Here is a 17,434-nt window from a genome sequence, read left to right as displayed (position 1 = left end):
ATTGGGTAAAAAATGTTTTGGCACAAAGACCATGGAAAGAGGAAGATGTCAATTACCAAATAACAAGTGGAAGAAATTGAAGGTGAATGATCAAATTGTTCATCAAATTCATTCTTAAAATAGAAAGGACGACAACTCACTGAGACACCTCAATATAGAAAAGAACAACAAATGACCGGGACAGAGGGAGTACCTTACCTAAGCTTGTTTTTTCATTAAAATGGGCAAAAAATGTTGGTCACATTATGGCTTCTTTATGGCATAATTTCAGCTCTATTCAGTTCAATTCGGCTTCATTCAGTCAATTTATCCCTTAACAAATAAACTCTTACTTCAGTTTAGTTTAGCTCTTTTCGGCCGGATATTAGAACATGGTCTTAATTTTTTACGAGTATAATTTAGCTTTTTACAAAAAAAAAATGCAAATTACATTATAGCTTTACACCAATTTTATAGGGGCTATAAAACGTCGTCGACGTTTTATAACAAATCGTCGACGCTTTTCATAAAAAAAACGCCTCTTACCCTTCCTCTTCCTCTCTCTACCCAATTCTCTTCCAAGCAAAAAACACTAAAAAAAAAAGTATGTTCTAACTCGACATCAACAAAACAACTACACGAAAAATCGACATCAACAAAACAACGATTCAATGTCAAACAACGAGCAATCCACATCAAATGCTAACAACGAATTTGAGGTACGTAATTACACAATCTATTTTCATTTCAATCGATTTAGTATGATAATTGAATTAGATGTTAAGTTGATATATTGAATTACATGTTCAGTTGTAGTCGTGTATATGGATGAATGTAACAAACAATTACAAGTTAAGTCTTCATAGAATTAGGATGAATGTAACAAGCACGCCCAAACCCGTCGAAAATAGTTGTAGTCGTGTATATGGACGTGCAAACTCAAAGTCCCCCATGGTGACGGACGTGCAAACTCAAAGTCCCCCATGGTGATGGACGTGCAAACTCAAAGTCCCTCATGGACTAGGACGTGTACATTCAAAGTCCGTCATGGACAGGGACTTTGAATTTCAATGTCCACCATGGACAGACTTTGAAACTCAAAGTCTATCATGGGGAGGGACGTGTACTATTCACGTCCATGCATGGTTTGGACGTTGAGTTTGCACGTCTGTCATGGTGACGGACTTTGAGTTTCAAAGTCCCTCCCCCTTCTGGACGTCTGGTTTCAACGTCCCTCCCCCTATCATACTCCCTTTTTTTTTCGACAAATCCCATTGTTAAGAGACAAATACAAGAACAAATACATCGACAACAACAACAACAGATCCATGGACAACAAACAACACTAACAACAACAACAACAACAACAACAACAACAAACAACATTAACAACAACAAGAAGAACAAAGCCGACATTAATAAGAACGAAATGAAGAAGAATAAGGAAATTGAAACGAGAATTGATAGTATGCATAAGGAAATTGAAACGGGAATTCATTCAATTCAACACAAACATACATTACTAGCCTAATATCAAATTATACAATTAAATCTAAACTAATTTAAAAGAAAAAACGACTTACTTGATTGAAACGAGGGAGGTGCTGCGGTGGTTGGTGGAGGTGCTGTCGTCGTCTGTGGTGTTGCTGCGGTGGTGGTGGAGGTGCTGTGGTGGTTGCGGGGTTATTGTACGAGAGAGTTAGAGAGTGAAAGAGAGCAATAGAGTATTGAAAGATAGAGAGAGCAAGGGTAGAGTCGTCTTTTTTTAAAAAAACGTCGACGATTCGTTATAAAACGTCGGCGACGTTTTGCAACCCGGATTTTATACTATGTCCATAAAAATTGTAGCCGCCTTTAATTTGAGAGTTTGGATCAAAGGAGATAGAAATAACATGGTAAGAAATAATGGGACAGCTAATGTAATTGTCGTAACTCGTAAAATGATGATTCTTCCAATCTTCGTTTCTGTATTTTGTCCATACAAAAAAAGAAGAAGAAGCAAAAACAATCACAAAATGCATGGTGTGCATTCCAATGATTATTTGTGACACTGAACCTGACTGTAAAGATTAAATGGTCGGAGCTCTCGTAATTATCAGGACACAAACGTGCATGACAGCATGACGAGTACTATTTACCTCTAAATTAAAACAAATTACTGAACAATTAGGTCATTTTCTTTCTGATTTTTTAGAGCTGAATTGAATTGAGTTGAACTGAAAAGAGCTGAACTGAACTGAATGGAGCTGTGTTTTGATCGGAGCTGAACTGAATTGAGCTGAGCTGAGTTGAATGGAGTTTAGCTGAACTGAACTAAACTTAATGGAGCTGAGTTGAACTGAATTGAATAGAACTGAACTGAACTGTGCTGATTGAAGCTGAATTTAACTGGTTTATCCGTTTAAAGATGTAGATGGGTGAAATATGTCACCACTTTCCTACTACAAGTATTTATGCATCAATGTTGTTCATGCATGATGATAGTTACTCGATCATATGATCTTACTTAAGACCGCATTTACTTTTAAGACCTCTTACAACTTATAGCTTCCTTTTATTTCCATCTTTATTTTTTATTTTATTTTTGAGAAAAACACTCAAAGGGTATTACTTTAATAACGATAAATCAAACATTACAGCATTGTTAGCGATTGAAGGTAAAACATCCAACCAAAACGATCTACCAACTACACGAGGAGTGATATGAGGAAGAGCATACGCTACACAATTGACTTTAGTTAAGTATGAATTAACTTTAGTTATAACGGTCTTAAATAAAAATCGGTATAACTCGATATTTGATTGAGTTTGTACAGAAATCCAAGGCTACGAAAATTAATTTCACGTGCAGCCGCGTTAAAACAAGTACAGTCGATAAGTTAGAATTACTAGCCACGTTCAACTCGCGTCTTCTTCTCGTATCCTTGTGCTCTTCTGTCAAATTTTGTCCTCTCCCAATCTCACATACTTTCTTTATTCCACGTCTCATCATTTTCTCCTCTATGTTATTTGTCCAATCGACCTCTTAATCTTTTATTTTGTGACAACGATTAACATAAACAAATACTGTTATTAGTCTGCTAATATGTGGGAGCCACCTTATTAACAGATAAATCTTTTTGCCTTTTCACCTACTTTTTGTGACAAACTTATAGTAATATTAATCTTAAAGATGAACTTCGCGTGTAGTATGTATAGGGGTGTTTTCAGTAAGAGTTTATGGGGTTTTTATTGAAGCGGTAATGAAAGAAAGATAATAACATTAATAAGAGTAAATATTTTTTTTATTTCTTTCTCTTTCTTTCTTGTTCATTACCTCTAACAGATATATATTTTATATTATTTCATTCACACATCAACATTCATTATTTCTACTTGTGATCGTTAGATATGACCAGAAATAATCTAAGCCGTCTAAAGAAATGGAGATGGGTAATGAAAAGGATCAAAATTACATTAATAAAATATTGACATATAGTATAACATCACTCAAATCGGTAGTGATCCAAGGGCAAATGTATGTGGTTTAGCTTAGAGATATTGGGTTAAACCCAACAACCTACATCTTTTATTGTTACAGAGATACTCCTTTCCGAACACCAACCACCACTGACAACCCTCATTCAAAAGCATCATACCCGGACCACGAGACTAAGGAAGGATGATCGTCCGATAGAGTGGAGAAAAAGATCGGTGGTAAAAGGAGGGCGGTCGGATGGTAGTCTCAGGAGAACCAAGAGAAGAGACAAATCCGCTCGAGAATGGCAATCTCGGGTTCTCCGATTGGGGTTTTGGTTTTAACTGATAAAACGTGGTTGGACTAGTTAAGGATGGTCGACGAAGAACGGTGTTAGAAGAAGGGCGGTGCGATTATTCTAGCACTGCCCATGACCCATTTTAACACCATACATCCCAGCATAGCACGACACACCATGGTGTGTCCATGCCTAGGACGAAGCTGAAAAAAGACCGTGCCTAGCCCAAGTACATCACGACTCAACTTGGCACGCGGGTCGTTAATTAAGCAGGCACGCTTGAGCATTGCGCATAAGGCTATAAGCCTATAACTCATTTTAGCACGACACGGGATTAACACGATCCAGCACGACACGACACATTATGAGCCGTGTCTGGGATGAAGTTTGAGAAAGAGAAATCGTGCATAGCGAAAGTACACTCGGTTTACTTGGGTATGCCACTCTTGATGAGCACACTCAAAATACAAAGAAGTAAGGCTGAAGTGAAAGAATGAGTAAGGCACGCCTAAGCACAATAAGACACGGACGACACGAAATGAACAGTGCTTGTGCTTCCGTTTCATTTCACTGATACGACACATCAGGAAGCCACCTTCATGTGTCATGACTGTGCCATTTTTTTCTCTAGGTACGATAGATCAACAAGAAATACGGCCCGACACTACCCACCTCCATCAAGATTAAAACTCACTCAATTAATTCTTTAACTTTGTTCAAAAAGTTTTAACCTTACACCAAAAGTGGAAAACATGTCGGTGGCTTTTGACTATATTTACCAAACACTCCAATAATTTATTTATTCAAACAAATACTCCTTATTTTTCCTCCCAAATTATTTAGCAATAATAAATACTCCACTCTTCCTACACTCCCACACTCTCATCCTCTCCTATTTCTCTCTACTTTCACTCCACTCCCTTCTTTCTACTCCAATAATGGAAAAACGCCGGCGAAAACAACCACCGTCCACTCTCTCTCCTCACCGCAACAACCACCACCATACACTCTCTCTCTTCGCCGTATTACTCCTTCTTCTCGTCAACAACCTCCCCACCACAACAGCCAACTTCCACGCCGTCGCCAACTACGAAATCGCTTGCGAAATGTGCAACACTTGCCAACCTTGTCCGGTCGCGTACGCCTCTCCACCACCGCCGTCACCTCCGCCACCATCACCACCACCCGTGACTCCCTCCGGCGGATGTCCTCCGCCGCCATCGCCGTCTTCCGGCGGTAGTTCGCCATACTACTACTCCTCTCCGCCACCGCCGTATACGCCTTCTACTACTCCTAGCTACTCATATCCGCCGCCGTACGGCGGCGGAAGCAGCGGCGGAGGTGGCGGTGGATATTATTATCAGCCACCGTATAGGTATGGTTCGGTCCCGCCACCGCCGAATCCAATAGTACCATATTTCCCGTTTTATTATCATAGTCCGCCACCGCCAAATTCCGGTTTTACCCCTCGTGTTAATTTCATTTTTCCCGCTTTTTTGGTTTTATTTGGTTTATTCCTCGTGTAAATTTTATGAATAGATAAAAAAATATTTTAAAATCCGTTTTATGTAAATTCTTGTAAGACAATTGGTCTTTTGTGAGACGGTTTTACATTAATGTAGTGTAAAGCGGAATTATAAACAAAAAAATTGGTTAAAAGAAGTCCGTTTTATACAAATTCTTGTGTAAGCTGACTTAATAAAGTTAGTTGGAAACTTGGAGGGATAGAAAGGTAAATTTAAAAGAGGCGGAAAAGTTAGTTAATAGATCTGGTGATGAATTATTGAGCTAAGCAAAGCTAGTGAGGTGATGAAATGACTAAAATACCCTTAGCTCGGGATCCTAGGTGCGGAAAAGAAGGAAGGAGATTTTGGGCATTGAAAAAAGGAGGCTGATTTCTCTTATTCAATCACATGGTCTGTTGGCAAGCTTTGTAATTTGGTGTACGATTATTATTACTGTTATTATTTACTTTTAATAATTTTAATTAGGGTTTAATTATGTTTTTAACTTTATAGTTTTATTATGTTCTAGCTTAAGGTAAAATTTGTTGTAATTGTAAAACATTCTGATTACTATATATTTTCGATATTTCATTATTTTGCTCCGTTGTATTTTATATTTATTTGTTGTAGATTGCGCTTTTGCCGGGTGTCGCTAGCACTTATGATTTGTAATAACGATTGAAAGTCCGTCTAGATAGGATGGAGTCGCATATTCGAATCTCTTTTCTTCTCTTACAATCTCGGAATTGTGTCATTTTTCAGTATTATTGTGCTTCCGATATCCAATCCAACATAATTCTACTTAATAGTCATTGTTTTTTACGATTTTGTGGACTGGTAGGTCGAGTCTGCTATTGTTTATGACGAAAAGATACTTAAAAGATGAAACTTTACAAGAATAAAAATGCAATTTAATGTATGAATTAATAAAAAATTAAATCGAACCGTTGTTAGGTCGGCCATGTAATTAGGTTATTCATTATGATGATTGTTGCCAAACATATGTAAGGTAGGACCCTAGTGAATGAATGAATGTTGAACTCATATTACGCTTATCTTCTTGCATATCAACCACCCGATTTTGTTATCTTGATCACACTAGTCTAATCCACTATAGTCTATGGTAGAATAGCTACTGTATAACTTTACATAGTGTCTATAATTACTTAGCTTCGTCTACATACCCTTTTGTCTCTACATTATAGGTTACAATCGATGTTTACGTAAACTAACTCAGAATGTTCGTGACGAGTAGGGAGGACACTTTACATGCGCGCACAACTTCTTATTGTTATAAGAGTTTTTTGTCAAAAAGACTCTAACATTTGCGCCACTTTCTTACAGTATGTCATCTAACATTAATTTTTTTCGCCGAAAGACCTAAAGTTTATATATCCTTTGTTAACAAGTACCAACTAATGTTTTTCGTTAAAAAAAAAGTCAAAATTCCGTCTTGACCTAACAAAAACCATGTTTTTTCATTCAAATCGTATAATTGCACTTCATTTAAGGTGAGGAAGGAGATAAGGTGGTCGGAATAGGAGATGAAGCGGAGAGAAAAGGTGGTGAAGTGGGGGAGTAAATATATTAAACATGATTAGAGATGAGATAAATAGGTTAAATTATATGATTATTAATAGTTTTTAAGAAAGGGATTAAGGAGAGAAGCAAACAAATTCAGGTTTTCCGTCTTTTCAAGCCTTAAAGTTAAGTTTTTTTTAACAGAAATTGTCAATTGGTACTTCTTAGCAAGTGAATTATAAACTTAAGGTACCTTTGGGCAAAAAAAATAATGTTAGGTACCTCCATGCAAAGTGGCCTAAATGTTAGGTACCTTATGACAAAAAACTCTTGTTATAATTTATAAAGTAATCACATTTCTCATCTTTTTACAATCTTTTTCCCTAGATTATTTACATCAGTACTCGTTATTTTTTTTTATCAAATGAGCGCACTTATATCGCAGGTGAGAATCGAACCTCTAACTTCATTGTTTAAGTAAGAGGGCTTTTACTACTTAAGCTAACTCTTTTTTTCATGTACATCAGTAATCTGATGTTTAAATAAGTAGACGGACGCTCCACAACCTGAGCATGCAGTGAGCGCCATTTAGGCGTGTAAATGATTGACATCGACCTATATATGTTCAATATCGGAACAAAATAAAGGCACATCAAATTCGGTCTATTTCATGATTTTATTGTAATTTTTTTTTTGGTGAAATGTAAGAGATTTCTATTAAATAGAGAAGAAATAAATACAAAGACGAAATTACGCACGAAATAATCGGTATACAAAACAAACATTTTTTTTATTGTAATTTTGTATTACTATTTTTACAAAATCTCATTATAGTCGGCACATATCCGTTTATAACTAAAGACGGACCAAATACAATACCACATTTCTAATAGGACAAACAACAAGTGGATGGTGGGGGCAAAAAATGTCATCACTTCTAAGCTATTTGACCCGTCTTTAGCTATAGACGGATATATCCGTTTATAGACGGATATATCCGTCTATAGCAAGACTAGCTGTACTATTTTTAAGTTGAAACTTGAAAGTGGCCGCGTGGGCATAAATCTCATCTAAAGTAGTCTGCAAAAGCAGAAAAGCAACCACCACCCTACCACTTCCGTTCATACTTTTCTGATACCTACTAAAAATAGGAAGCCCTGATAATTTTAACCCGAATTCAATCTACAAACTTACAGTCATATAAATATACTGTAAAAAATATAATGTACCTAGACATGAATTCGTTCCGATTTATTGCATATTTGTATACGCTTTTCAAAATATACATGCGGATTTATTTAAAAGAGTAACGAATTCCGCAAGAAGTACGTACATACTCCTAGTTGTTACACAGTGCATCACAATACAGGGAGTACAAGAGGTATGAGGTAGAAGGTGTTATTTTCAGAAAACGTGGCATAGCAAATCATGTGTATTAAATTTGGCTGAATTTGAGAGCAATATCGCTTACGTTTTGTCCACGAACCCACCCACCATATTAAAGGGTGGGGGACCTAATTAGAGGTCTCTCTGTCAACTTTGCGTCGCCTTTTGTCAATTATTCCCTCCACCATGTGCCCTTTGTATGTATCAATGTATGTACTAGGGCTGGTTGTTATTAGTGCGAGTCGGTCTTGCTAACCCGAACCCGTCCTGCCTGTAACCCGTGGATGAAATTGGCCCGCCTGACCCGCCCCCATATCCGGGCCGGTTCCCCAAATGTCAAACCCGGACCCGCCCTAGACCCGCCTCATGGGTCACTCCTGACCCGCCCCGCCTCAATCCGGCCCGCCCCGCCCCCTTACCCGGGTCGGTTCCGGGTCTCCCAAACATTGATCCGGCCCGGACCCGGCCGACCCGCATTGTTGACCACCCCTAGTATGTACTTCCAATTATATACTATACACAAACGGGAGTATACAACACTACTCTAATTAATCCTCGGGATTTTTGAAGCTCGGGTTTTAATCGCCTTGAGATTGTCTCGGAAATTTACTATATTATCGTGATGGCTCAATTATATGATGAAATAAATTAAAATGATTCACAAATAAAGTTGATGGGGCATATTCTGTACCGCTGACCAAGTCAACACAATGAGCAAGGTCAAAGATATCCACAGCAAAGTCAACGACTCAGACAACCTAGCCGATGCAGCCCATCGGCCGGTTAGCCTGGGTCTCGGCCTGACAATCCGCCAGCCGGGACACATACCCGCGTACTCACATCCAAGACCCTCGGCCGGCCTGCCATAGGTCCATCGGCCGAGGGTAGAACGGTCTTTCCACCCGATAGCCACTTGGCCACTTGGCCACTACGTGACAAAAGGTGAAAGCCTATAAATACTCCTCAACCTTCTTTGAGGAAAGGATCTAAGAACTTAACCTAAATACACTATTCATCTGGTAATATCTCCCTTATCTCTCTACAATACATATCTAGCCAAGTAACACAGCTTAATCCTTTAAGTTTACTGACTTGAGCGTCGGAGTGAGTACGCTTGGCACACAGCCAAGCCCTCAGTTCGTTCATTGTTGCAGGAGAGGCCGAGAGGGACGATAGAAGCAAGAAGGGTTCAACCCAAGACATTATTCTACAAGCCACGGGTGGTAACGATACTTGCTCTGGAATTACACCCGGAACAATTGGCGCCGTCTGTGGGGAAAGACACTAGAAGCTAGTCACATTCATTCCCAAACAAAAAATATACACAAAAAACCCACCCAAAAAGGCTAAGAAAATGTCGAAACAACAAGACGCAGTCGTGACCGACGAAACCGCGTTCTACCAAGATGATGCTTTCAACAACTCTGGAGTCGTGCAGCCCTCCACCGGCGGAGTAATCCAACCAGAGTTCGGGATGCCAATAATACCCGACACGCCGCTGTCAGCCAACCAGGTCACCATCATGGGACAGGTGGTTGACGTAGCGAAACTGAAAATGCTCCTGGACCTAATCAGTAATGCGCCCGCTCACACTGTCACACCGACAAGAGCGGCGGAAATCGTCCAGGAAACCAGGGCCCAAAACGTGACTCCGAGAAATTTGAACGGAGCACTAGGAGAAGCCGACCCAGTCAAGACGCCGGGGGAGCCCAAAGTGGGCGCGGTAGACCTAAGTCCTTCCCGCACTCGTGGGAGGACAGCGTCCCCGCCACACGAACGAGGCTTACCCCAAAGGAGCCAGAGGAGTCCGACTCAGCAGAGTTGGAGAAGAAGTCCGAGTCGAAGAAGGAGCCCCTGCCGCTACGGGGGGAGGAGCCAGGTGAGGGATGCAAGGAGCCGATCGCCGCGTGTCGTTCGACATGTGGTTAGGCAGCCCCTCAACGCCTACGTCCTAGAAGTCCCGGTGCCAACTAAGCTCAAGTTGCCACCTCTGTCATACAAAGGAGATAGTGATCCATCCGACCACGCTGAGGCTTTCGAGTCTTACATGTCGGTATGGGAACAGCCTGATGAGGTCTGGTGCCGAGTTTTCCCAACAACTTTGCATGGGATGGCTCAGAGCTGGTATAAGGGGCTTCCCGACGGCTCGGTGTACTATTACGCCGACCTGAAGAACGCCTTTCTAGCCCAGTACTCTTGCAACAAGAGAAGGGCCGTAGAGACATCTGACCTCCTGACTATCAGACAGGAGGGGGGCGAGTCTCTCCGGAGCTATGTGAAGAGGTTTGATGGAAAGGTCCAGCAGATTCGAGAAATAAATCCCGAACTGGCAGCCTTCGCACTGATGAAGGGCCTCCCAAGGGGAGATTTAAAAAATGAGCTCATCAAGCGCGGAGGCCTGAGCATGGACGCCGCCAGACAGTTGGCCGACCAAGCCATCAAGGTAGAAGACTATCACAAGACCTGGGTAGGCCCCAGCGAGGCCGAGCACTCAGGGAAAAAGAGCCGCCGGGAGGACAGCCCGGAGAAAAAGCGTCGTGGCGACAACGGGTCACGGTCCGATGAAAGACGTCGTAGGAACGATAGGTCACGGTCAGACAAGCCTGCCTGGAAACGAAGCTCGGCGGATGCCGGGGGAAGCTCGGGAACGTACTACAAAAAACGGCACGAAGATCACACCCCCCTAGTCGTATCGGCCGCCGAGGTTTTCGCTTTGAGCAAGAACGAGGGCCAAAAATGGGAAAGACCCCCTAGGCCGAGGAGTGACGGTGATACGAGCCAGTACTGTGAGTACCACGGCCACACCGGACACCTAACCAACGATTGCCGACACCTGAAGGATGCCATTGAAGAACTGATCCGAAAGGGGAGCCTCGGCAAATATGTTGCCAGAGGCAAAAACCAGATGCCGGCGGATCGAATAGCAAGTCCGCCCGAGCGGGTAGGAGTAATCAACGTCGTCATCGGGGACAACGAGAGAGGGTCCGCTCATGAGCACAAACGGCCCCAGGATGAACCTTATCCGGCCATCAACTTTGTGCCCAACACAGCAACCCCCGCTCCCAGCATCCCAGACATGACCATCGGACAAGGGGACTACGACGGAGTCGTCGCTTTTCATAGCGACCCACTTACAGTCCGCCTGGACATAGCCAACCACTTGGTGAAGAGGTGCCTGATTGACACAGGCGCCTACACAAACGTTATGTACAGAGAATGTTTTCTCAGCCTCGGGCTGAGGATCGAAGATTTGAGCCCCCGCACCAACCCGTTGTACGAGCCTTTTCGGGACGGCCTGGTACCCCCAGGGTCGGTCGGATTGCGGTGAGGTTCGGCGAGGGGAGTGCGGCCAAGAGTGTTATGTCCGAATTCATAGTCATCGACGGCACGTCCGCCCACAACGTTCTCATAGGCCGGGTCACTTTGAGCGAAATCGACGTATTTGTAGTATCCATCGGGCCACGACACCGATATATGTCTCGGACCGGGGAGGCGCGAAGCTCATCTCGAAGAACGAGGATCCCGATTTATGGGAGGTTTACGCTAATGGCCCCTCCGCGACGAATGGCTCGAAAGCCGACATCGTTATTATCAGCCCAAACGGAGACGTGTTTGAGCACGCCTTAAAACTTACCTCATTGGCCTCAAACAATGAATCCAAATACGAGGCGGTAATAACCGGAGTTGAGCTAGCTAAAACCGCCGGAGCAGAGCGTATCATGGTAACGACAGACTCACTCTTAGTGGCCAGCCAGATCAAAGGAGAGTGCGAAGCCCAGGACTACGGGACGATAAGGTATCTAGTGAGGGTGCGAGCGTAGCTTCGTAACTAAAATCCTTAGGATACAAAGTACACCCCGGATCCGGCAACGATCGGACCATCGGCATGGTCGAGGGAGCAGAGACCGAGGAGGTAGAGATTGACCCGGGCCGCACCGTAACCATCGGTGTCAACCTGGGAACCAAAATTGAGCCGACCTCCGGACTCGCCGAGGAAGAATAAAGATGTTTTCGCATACTCGGGCCGAGATGCCGGCGTGAGCGGGAGGTGATTGTTCACAAGTGAACGTACTCTCCACCGCTCGCTTGATCAAGCGAGAGAATGAGGAACTCCTCCGCCGAGAAGGACGACGCCATCAAAGCCGAAGTAGATAAATTCTCGGCGGCGGGTTTTATCACGCCTTGTACTTACCCCGAATGGTTAGCCAATGTTGTAATGGTGAAGAAGTCATCGGGGCATGGAGAATGTGTGTAGACTTCACCAACCTTAATAAAGCATGCCCCAAAGATTGCTATCCCTTGCCTCGAATAGACAGTTTGATCGACGCCACGGCAGCTACACCATCCGAGCCTGCTGGACGCCTTCTCGGGGTATCACCAAGTGTTTATGGTCGAGGAAGACATGCCTAAATGCGCATTTATCACTGCCAACGGCACATACATGTACAAAATGATGCCGTTTGGTTTGAAGAACGCCGGAGCAACGTACACGAGGCTGGTGGACAAAGTGTTCCAAAACCAAAAAGGGCGAAACATTGAGGCTTACGTCGACGATGCTATTGTAAAAAGCAAGTCCGACAGCGAGCATCTGGCCGATTTATACGAGACATTTTGTTCACTAAGGAAATTCAAGATGAAGCTCAACCCAATGAAATGCAACTTCGGTGTCCGGGCAGGTAAATTCCTAGGTGTACTTGTCAGTGCCAGGGGCATAGACGCCAATCCAGACAAAGTCCGAGCAATCCTAGACCTGCCGGAACCAAGGAATCGAAAAGAGGTTATGATGTCGCCAGGGAGAATGGCGGCTCTGGCTCGTTTCATCTCTCGGTCAGCCGACAAAAGCACCCCATTCTTCAAGGTGTTGAAAGGAAATAAAGACTTCAGCTGGGGGGAGGAACAGAGCACGGCCTTCAAACAACTAAAGGCTCACCTCCAGACTCTGTCCAGGCCGATACTGGGGGAGACGCTATACCTATACATAGCAGTTACCTCGGCCACGGTCAGCGCCGTTATCGTCAGGGAAGAAGACAAACAGCAACACCCAATCTACTTCGTCGACCATACTGTTGCCGCCGAGAGAAATTACCCACTAATTGAAAAAGCGACCTTCGCCGTTATCGTTGCCACAAGGAAGTTAAAACCCTACTTGACGCACACCCGTGACGGTCCTAACCGATCGGCCGTTGGAGAAAGCTTTGGAAAAATTCGAGCAATCCGGCGGAGCTCATCAAATGGGCGGTGGAACTCTCTGGTTTCGGCATTCAGTACAAACCAAGGCCTTCGATAAAGGGGCAAGCGCTTGCAGATTTCCTGGCCGAATGCACGTATCAGGAAGAGCCAAACCCAGGCATATGGGAGGTCTACACCGACGGCTCCTCCACAACGAATAGCTCAGGAGCCGGCATCCTTATCATCAGCCCAAATGGGGACGAGTTTGAGTACGCCTTGAAATTCACCTTCTCGGCCTCGAACAATGAGTCCGAATACGAGGCGGTGATAACCGGAGTCGAGCTAGCTAGGGCTGCCGGAGCAGAACACATTGTGTTGAAAACTGACTCGCTATTAGTTACCAACCAAATCAGGGGGGAGTATGAGGCTCGGGACGACGGAATGGTAAGATACCTAGAGAGGGTAAAAGCCGACGTAGCAAAATTGAAATCCTTCCAAACCAAAGTGCGTTCCCGGATCCGAGAACAACCGGGCCGACGCTCTCTCCAAACTGGCCAGCTCAACCATCAAGAATGCCACCGAACCGTCTTTGGTAGATATCGAGAATGCGAAAAGCATCACCGAGACCGTCGGCATGGTGGGTAACATAGAGACCGAGACAACGTGGATGACTCTGATAATGAGATACAAGCTTACAGGTGAATTGCCGGAGGGTCGCAATCCCTCGGCCAAAATAAAAGGATCGCCGCCGGTACACTGGTGTTCGAGGGGGAACTGTGCAGAAGATCCGTAATAAGACCACTCTTGAAATGTGTCGGTCCAGCCGACGCAGAACTGATACTGACAGAAATTCACGAGGGCATCTGTGGACATCATATGGGGGCAAGAACACTAGCCCACAAAGCTCTCCGAGCTGGCTACTTCTGGCCCACCATGCTTCAAGATTCCAGAACGAAGACCAAGAAGTGCACGAAGCGTCGGATGCATGCCCGGTGATACACGCTCCCTCCGAGACCTACAACGGTGCTTAGTCCCCTTCCCTTCGTGCAATGGGGGATGGACATGCTAGGGCCATTCCCAACGGCCTCCGGAGGAAGGAAGTTCTTAATCGTCGCCGTTGACTACTTCACCAAATGGGTTGAAGCCGTAGCAGTACCAGCGAAAACCACAGCAGCCGTCAGAAAGGTAATCTGGGAAAATGTTATAACCCGTTTCGGATTGCCCTAAGTTATGGTATTTGACCACGGCCGAGAGTTTTGGAGCGACCTGATAATGAACTGGTTAGAGGAGCTTGGCATCAAGTTTGCGTATTCCTCCGTCTGCCACCCACAGAGCAACGGGCAGGCGGAGGCGGCCAACAAAACCATCCTCAACGGTTTAAGGAAGACAGTTGAAGACCTTAAGGGAAGATGGGCCGATGAACTACCCGGCGTCCTGTGGTCCCTTCGAACCACGGAGAAAGAAGCAACGGGATACACCCCCTTCCACCTAGTCTACGGCTCCGAAGCGGTCCTGCCAATCGAAGCGACGGTGCCGACATTCAGAACGGCCACTTTTGACCCAGTTGAAAACGAGGAGGGCCTAAGAGCTTCCCTAGACCTGGTCGAAGAAAGCCGAGACACGGCACGCCTCAACTTGGCCGTGTATCAGAACCGGATGAAGAGAGCCTACAACCGAAGAGTCCATAAAAGGGATTTAAAAGTAGGAGACCTAGTCCTAAGGAAGTCGGCTGCCACCAACAAAGGAAATATTCATGGCAAACTGACGGCAAACTGGGAGGGTCCCTACAAAGTGGTCGAGGAGATGAGGCCGGGTACATACCGGCTGACAGACATGGGAGGTGTGCCTTTGATGAGCCATTGGAACACCGATAACTTGAGAAAATACTTTGTATAGCGGCGGAGGTGTCCAAACCCATTGTGGACACCCCAACGCACGATCATAACAAACATGAATTTCTCCATCAAAGTGTCTGCCCCCTCCACAATTTGCCACCAGACGGAAACTCGAAGGGAAGAATCGCTATCGAAGCCGCAACCCCGATTACCTCGGTCAAAGCCGAGAGCGACGGGGAACACGACGGCCGATACGCTAAAAGAGAAACGTATACTCAGCGCAATTGAGACGCCAATCTAAGCGGTCAATATGCCTACACAGTTACGAACGCTATCGAAGCCGCAACCCCGATTACCTCGGTCAAAGCCGAGAGCGACGGGGAACACGACGGCCGATACGCTAAAAGAGAAAACGTATACTCAGCGCAATTGAGACGCCAATCTAAGCGGTCAATATGCCTACACAGTTACGAACGCTATCGAAGCCGCAACCCCGATTACCTCGGTCAAAGCCGAGAGCGACGGGGAACACGACGGCCGATACGCTAAAAGAGAACGATACTCGCGCAATTGAGACGCCAATCTAAGCGGTCAATATGCCTACACGATTATTTAACGCTTATCGGCCGCAACCCCGATTACCTCTTGGCCAAAGCCGAGAGCGACGGGAACACGACGGCCGATACGCTAAAAGAGAAACGTATACTCAGCGCAATTGAGACGCCAATCTAAGCGGTCAATATGCCTACACGATTATTTAACGCTATCGAAGCCGCAACCCCGATTACCTGGCCAAAGCCGAGAGCGACGGGAACACGACGGCCGATACGCTAAAAGAGAAAACGTATACTCGCCGCAATTGAGACGCCAATCTAAGCGGTCAATATGCCTACATTTAGCTATTTAACGCTATCGAAGCCGCAACCCCGATTACCTCGGTCAAAGCCGAGAGCGACGGGGAACACGACGGCCGATACGCTAAAAGAGAAACGTATACTCAGCGCAATTGAGACGCCAATCTAAGCGATCAATATGCCTACACAGTTACGAACGCAAAAGACGTTGAACACAGTTGAGACATGCATTCAAACTGCCTCGGTCATGCCGAGTGTAAAAACGAACGCACTCAATTAGTAATGCAAAGAGACAAACGAGGAACTGTGATCGAAGCCCCGGCCAATCCAAAGGCCGACAAGATAACTCTATTAAAGATAATTGCAAGGAGAGTACAAACGACGGCCGTCCCCATGAGGGTAGCCTAAACTCTACCTACCAAAGCTTTACAAAAAGCGAAGAAACAAAAAAGCAAAAGATTACAGACTTGGGATTTGAAGCGCCAAAAGGATGGCAGGGAGAGAAGGCTCAATAATTGGCCCCCGAACAGCTGAAGCTATCCGAGACGCCGGGTGAGTCTGGTGACGACCGCCCGTCTCCCTATGCCTGTCGTTGCCCTCCATCAGTAGCAACAGCACCTTCGGTGACCGGCTTTGAGGAAGGCTGACCATCTCCAGGCAACTCCTTGGCCTCAGCTATCTGAGCAGCCTTCGCTGCCTCCGCCTTCGCTGCAGCCGCTGTTTCTGCAGCATCGGCCATCTCATCCAGGAGCTGGTCAAATTTTTCCCACGGGAAGGAGCCGTCGGGGACAGCCCTTCTGATTGCCTCCCTGGCCGCCTCCTCGGCCTGGTCCCGGAACTGGACGCACATTTTAGGGAGCAGATCGTCTTGAAGCATTTCAATATCCTTCTCTTTTTGAGCAAGGATAGCCTGCGTGTCCCTGAGCACCTCCGCCTGCTTCTGGAACCGATCCTCCCACTCGTCCCTCTTGGCAACCACAGCGTCGTAGGCACCTTTATACCTGTCCCGCTCCTCCATCATCTTGGCCGTGGCACCATCAGCATCCTCAACTTTGGCCCTCTCGGCCCTCAGCAGCTTCTCAGCTTCCTCCGCACGCCTCTCGGCAGCATGAAGATCCAGCTTAGCCTTCCCGGCTTCCCCCCTCGCAGCAGAGAGATCAAGCTTGAGCTTTGCAATCAGCGGCCCAGATTGGGCCGTGGCCTTTTCTTGCTCCATAATGAGGGAGGCGGCTAGACGACTCCATCTCCCCAACCTCTTATATATTTTCTCGCCCTCCGCCACGAGCTCGGTGGGAGTAATCTTCTGGGGTGAGGAGTCCACGACGACATTTTGGTCACCCGCCTTCTCAATCGCCTTTTTAAATTGTGCTTCCCCCTTGCCGTTCGGTGAGAACGGCAGCTGCCGACGGTGGATCTACAAAAAATTTACA

The sequence above is a fragment of the Silene latifolia genome, chromosome 10 (assembly GCF_048544455.1).
Source record: "Silene latifolia isolate original U9 population chromosome 10, ASM4854445v1, whole genome shotgun sequence".
NCBI classification, from domain to species: domain Eukaryota; kingdom Viridiplantae; phylum Streptophyta; class Magnoliopsida; order Caryophyllales; family Caryophyllaceae; genus Silene; species Silene latifolia.
This window is presented reverse-complemented; position numbering follows the sequence as displayed.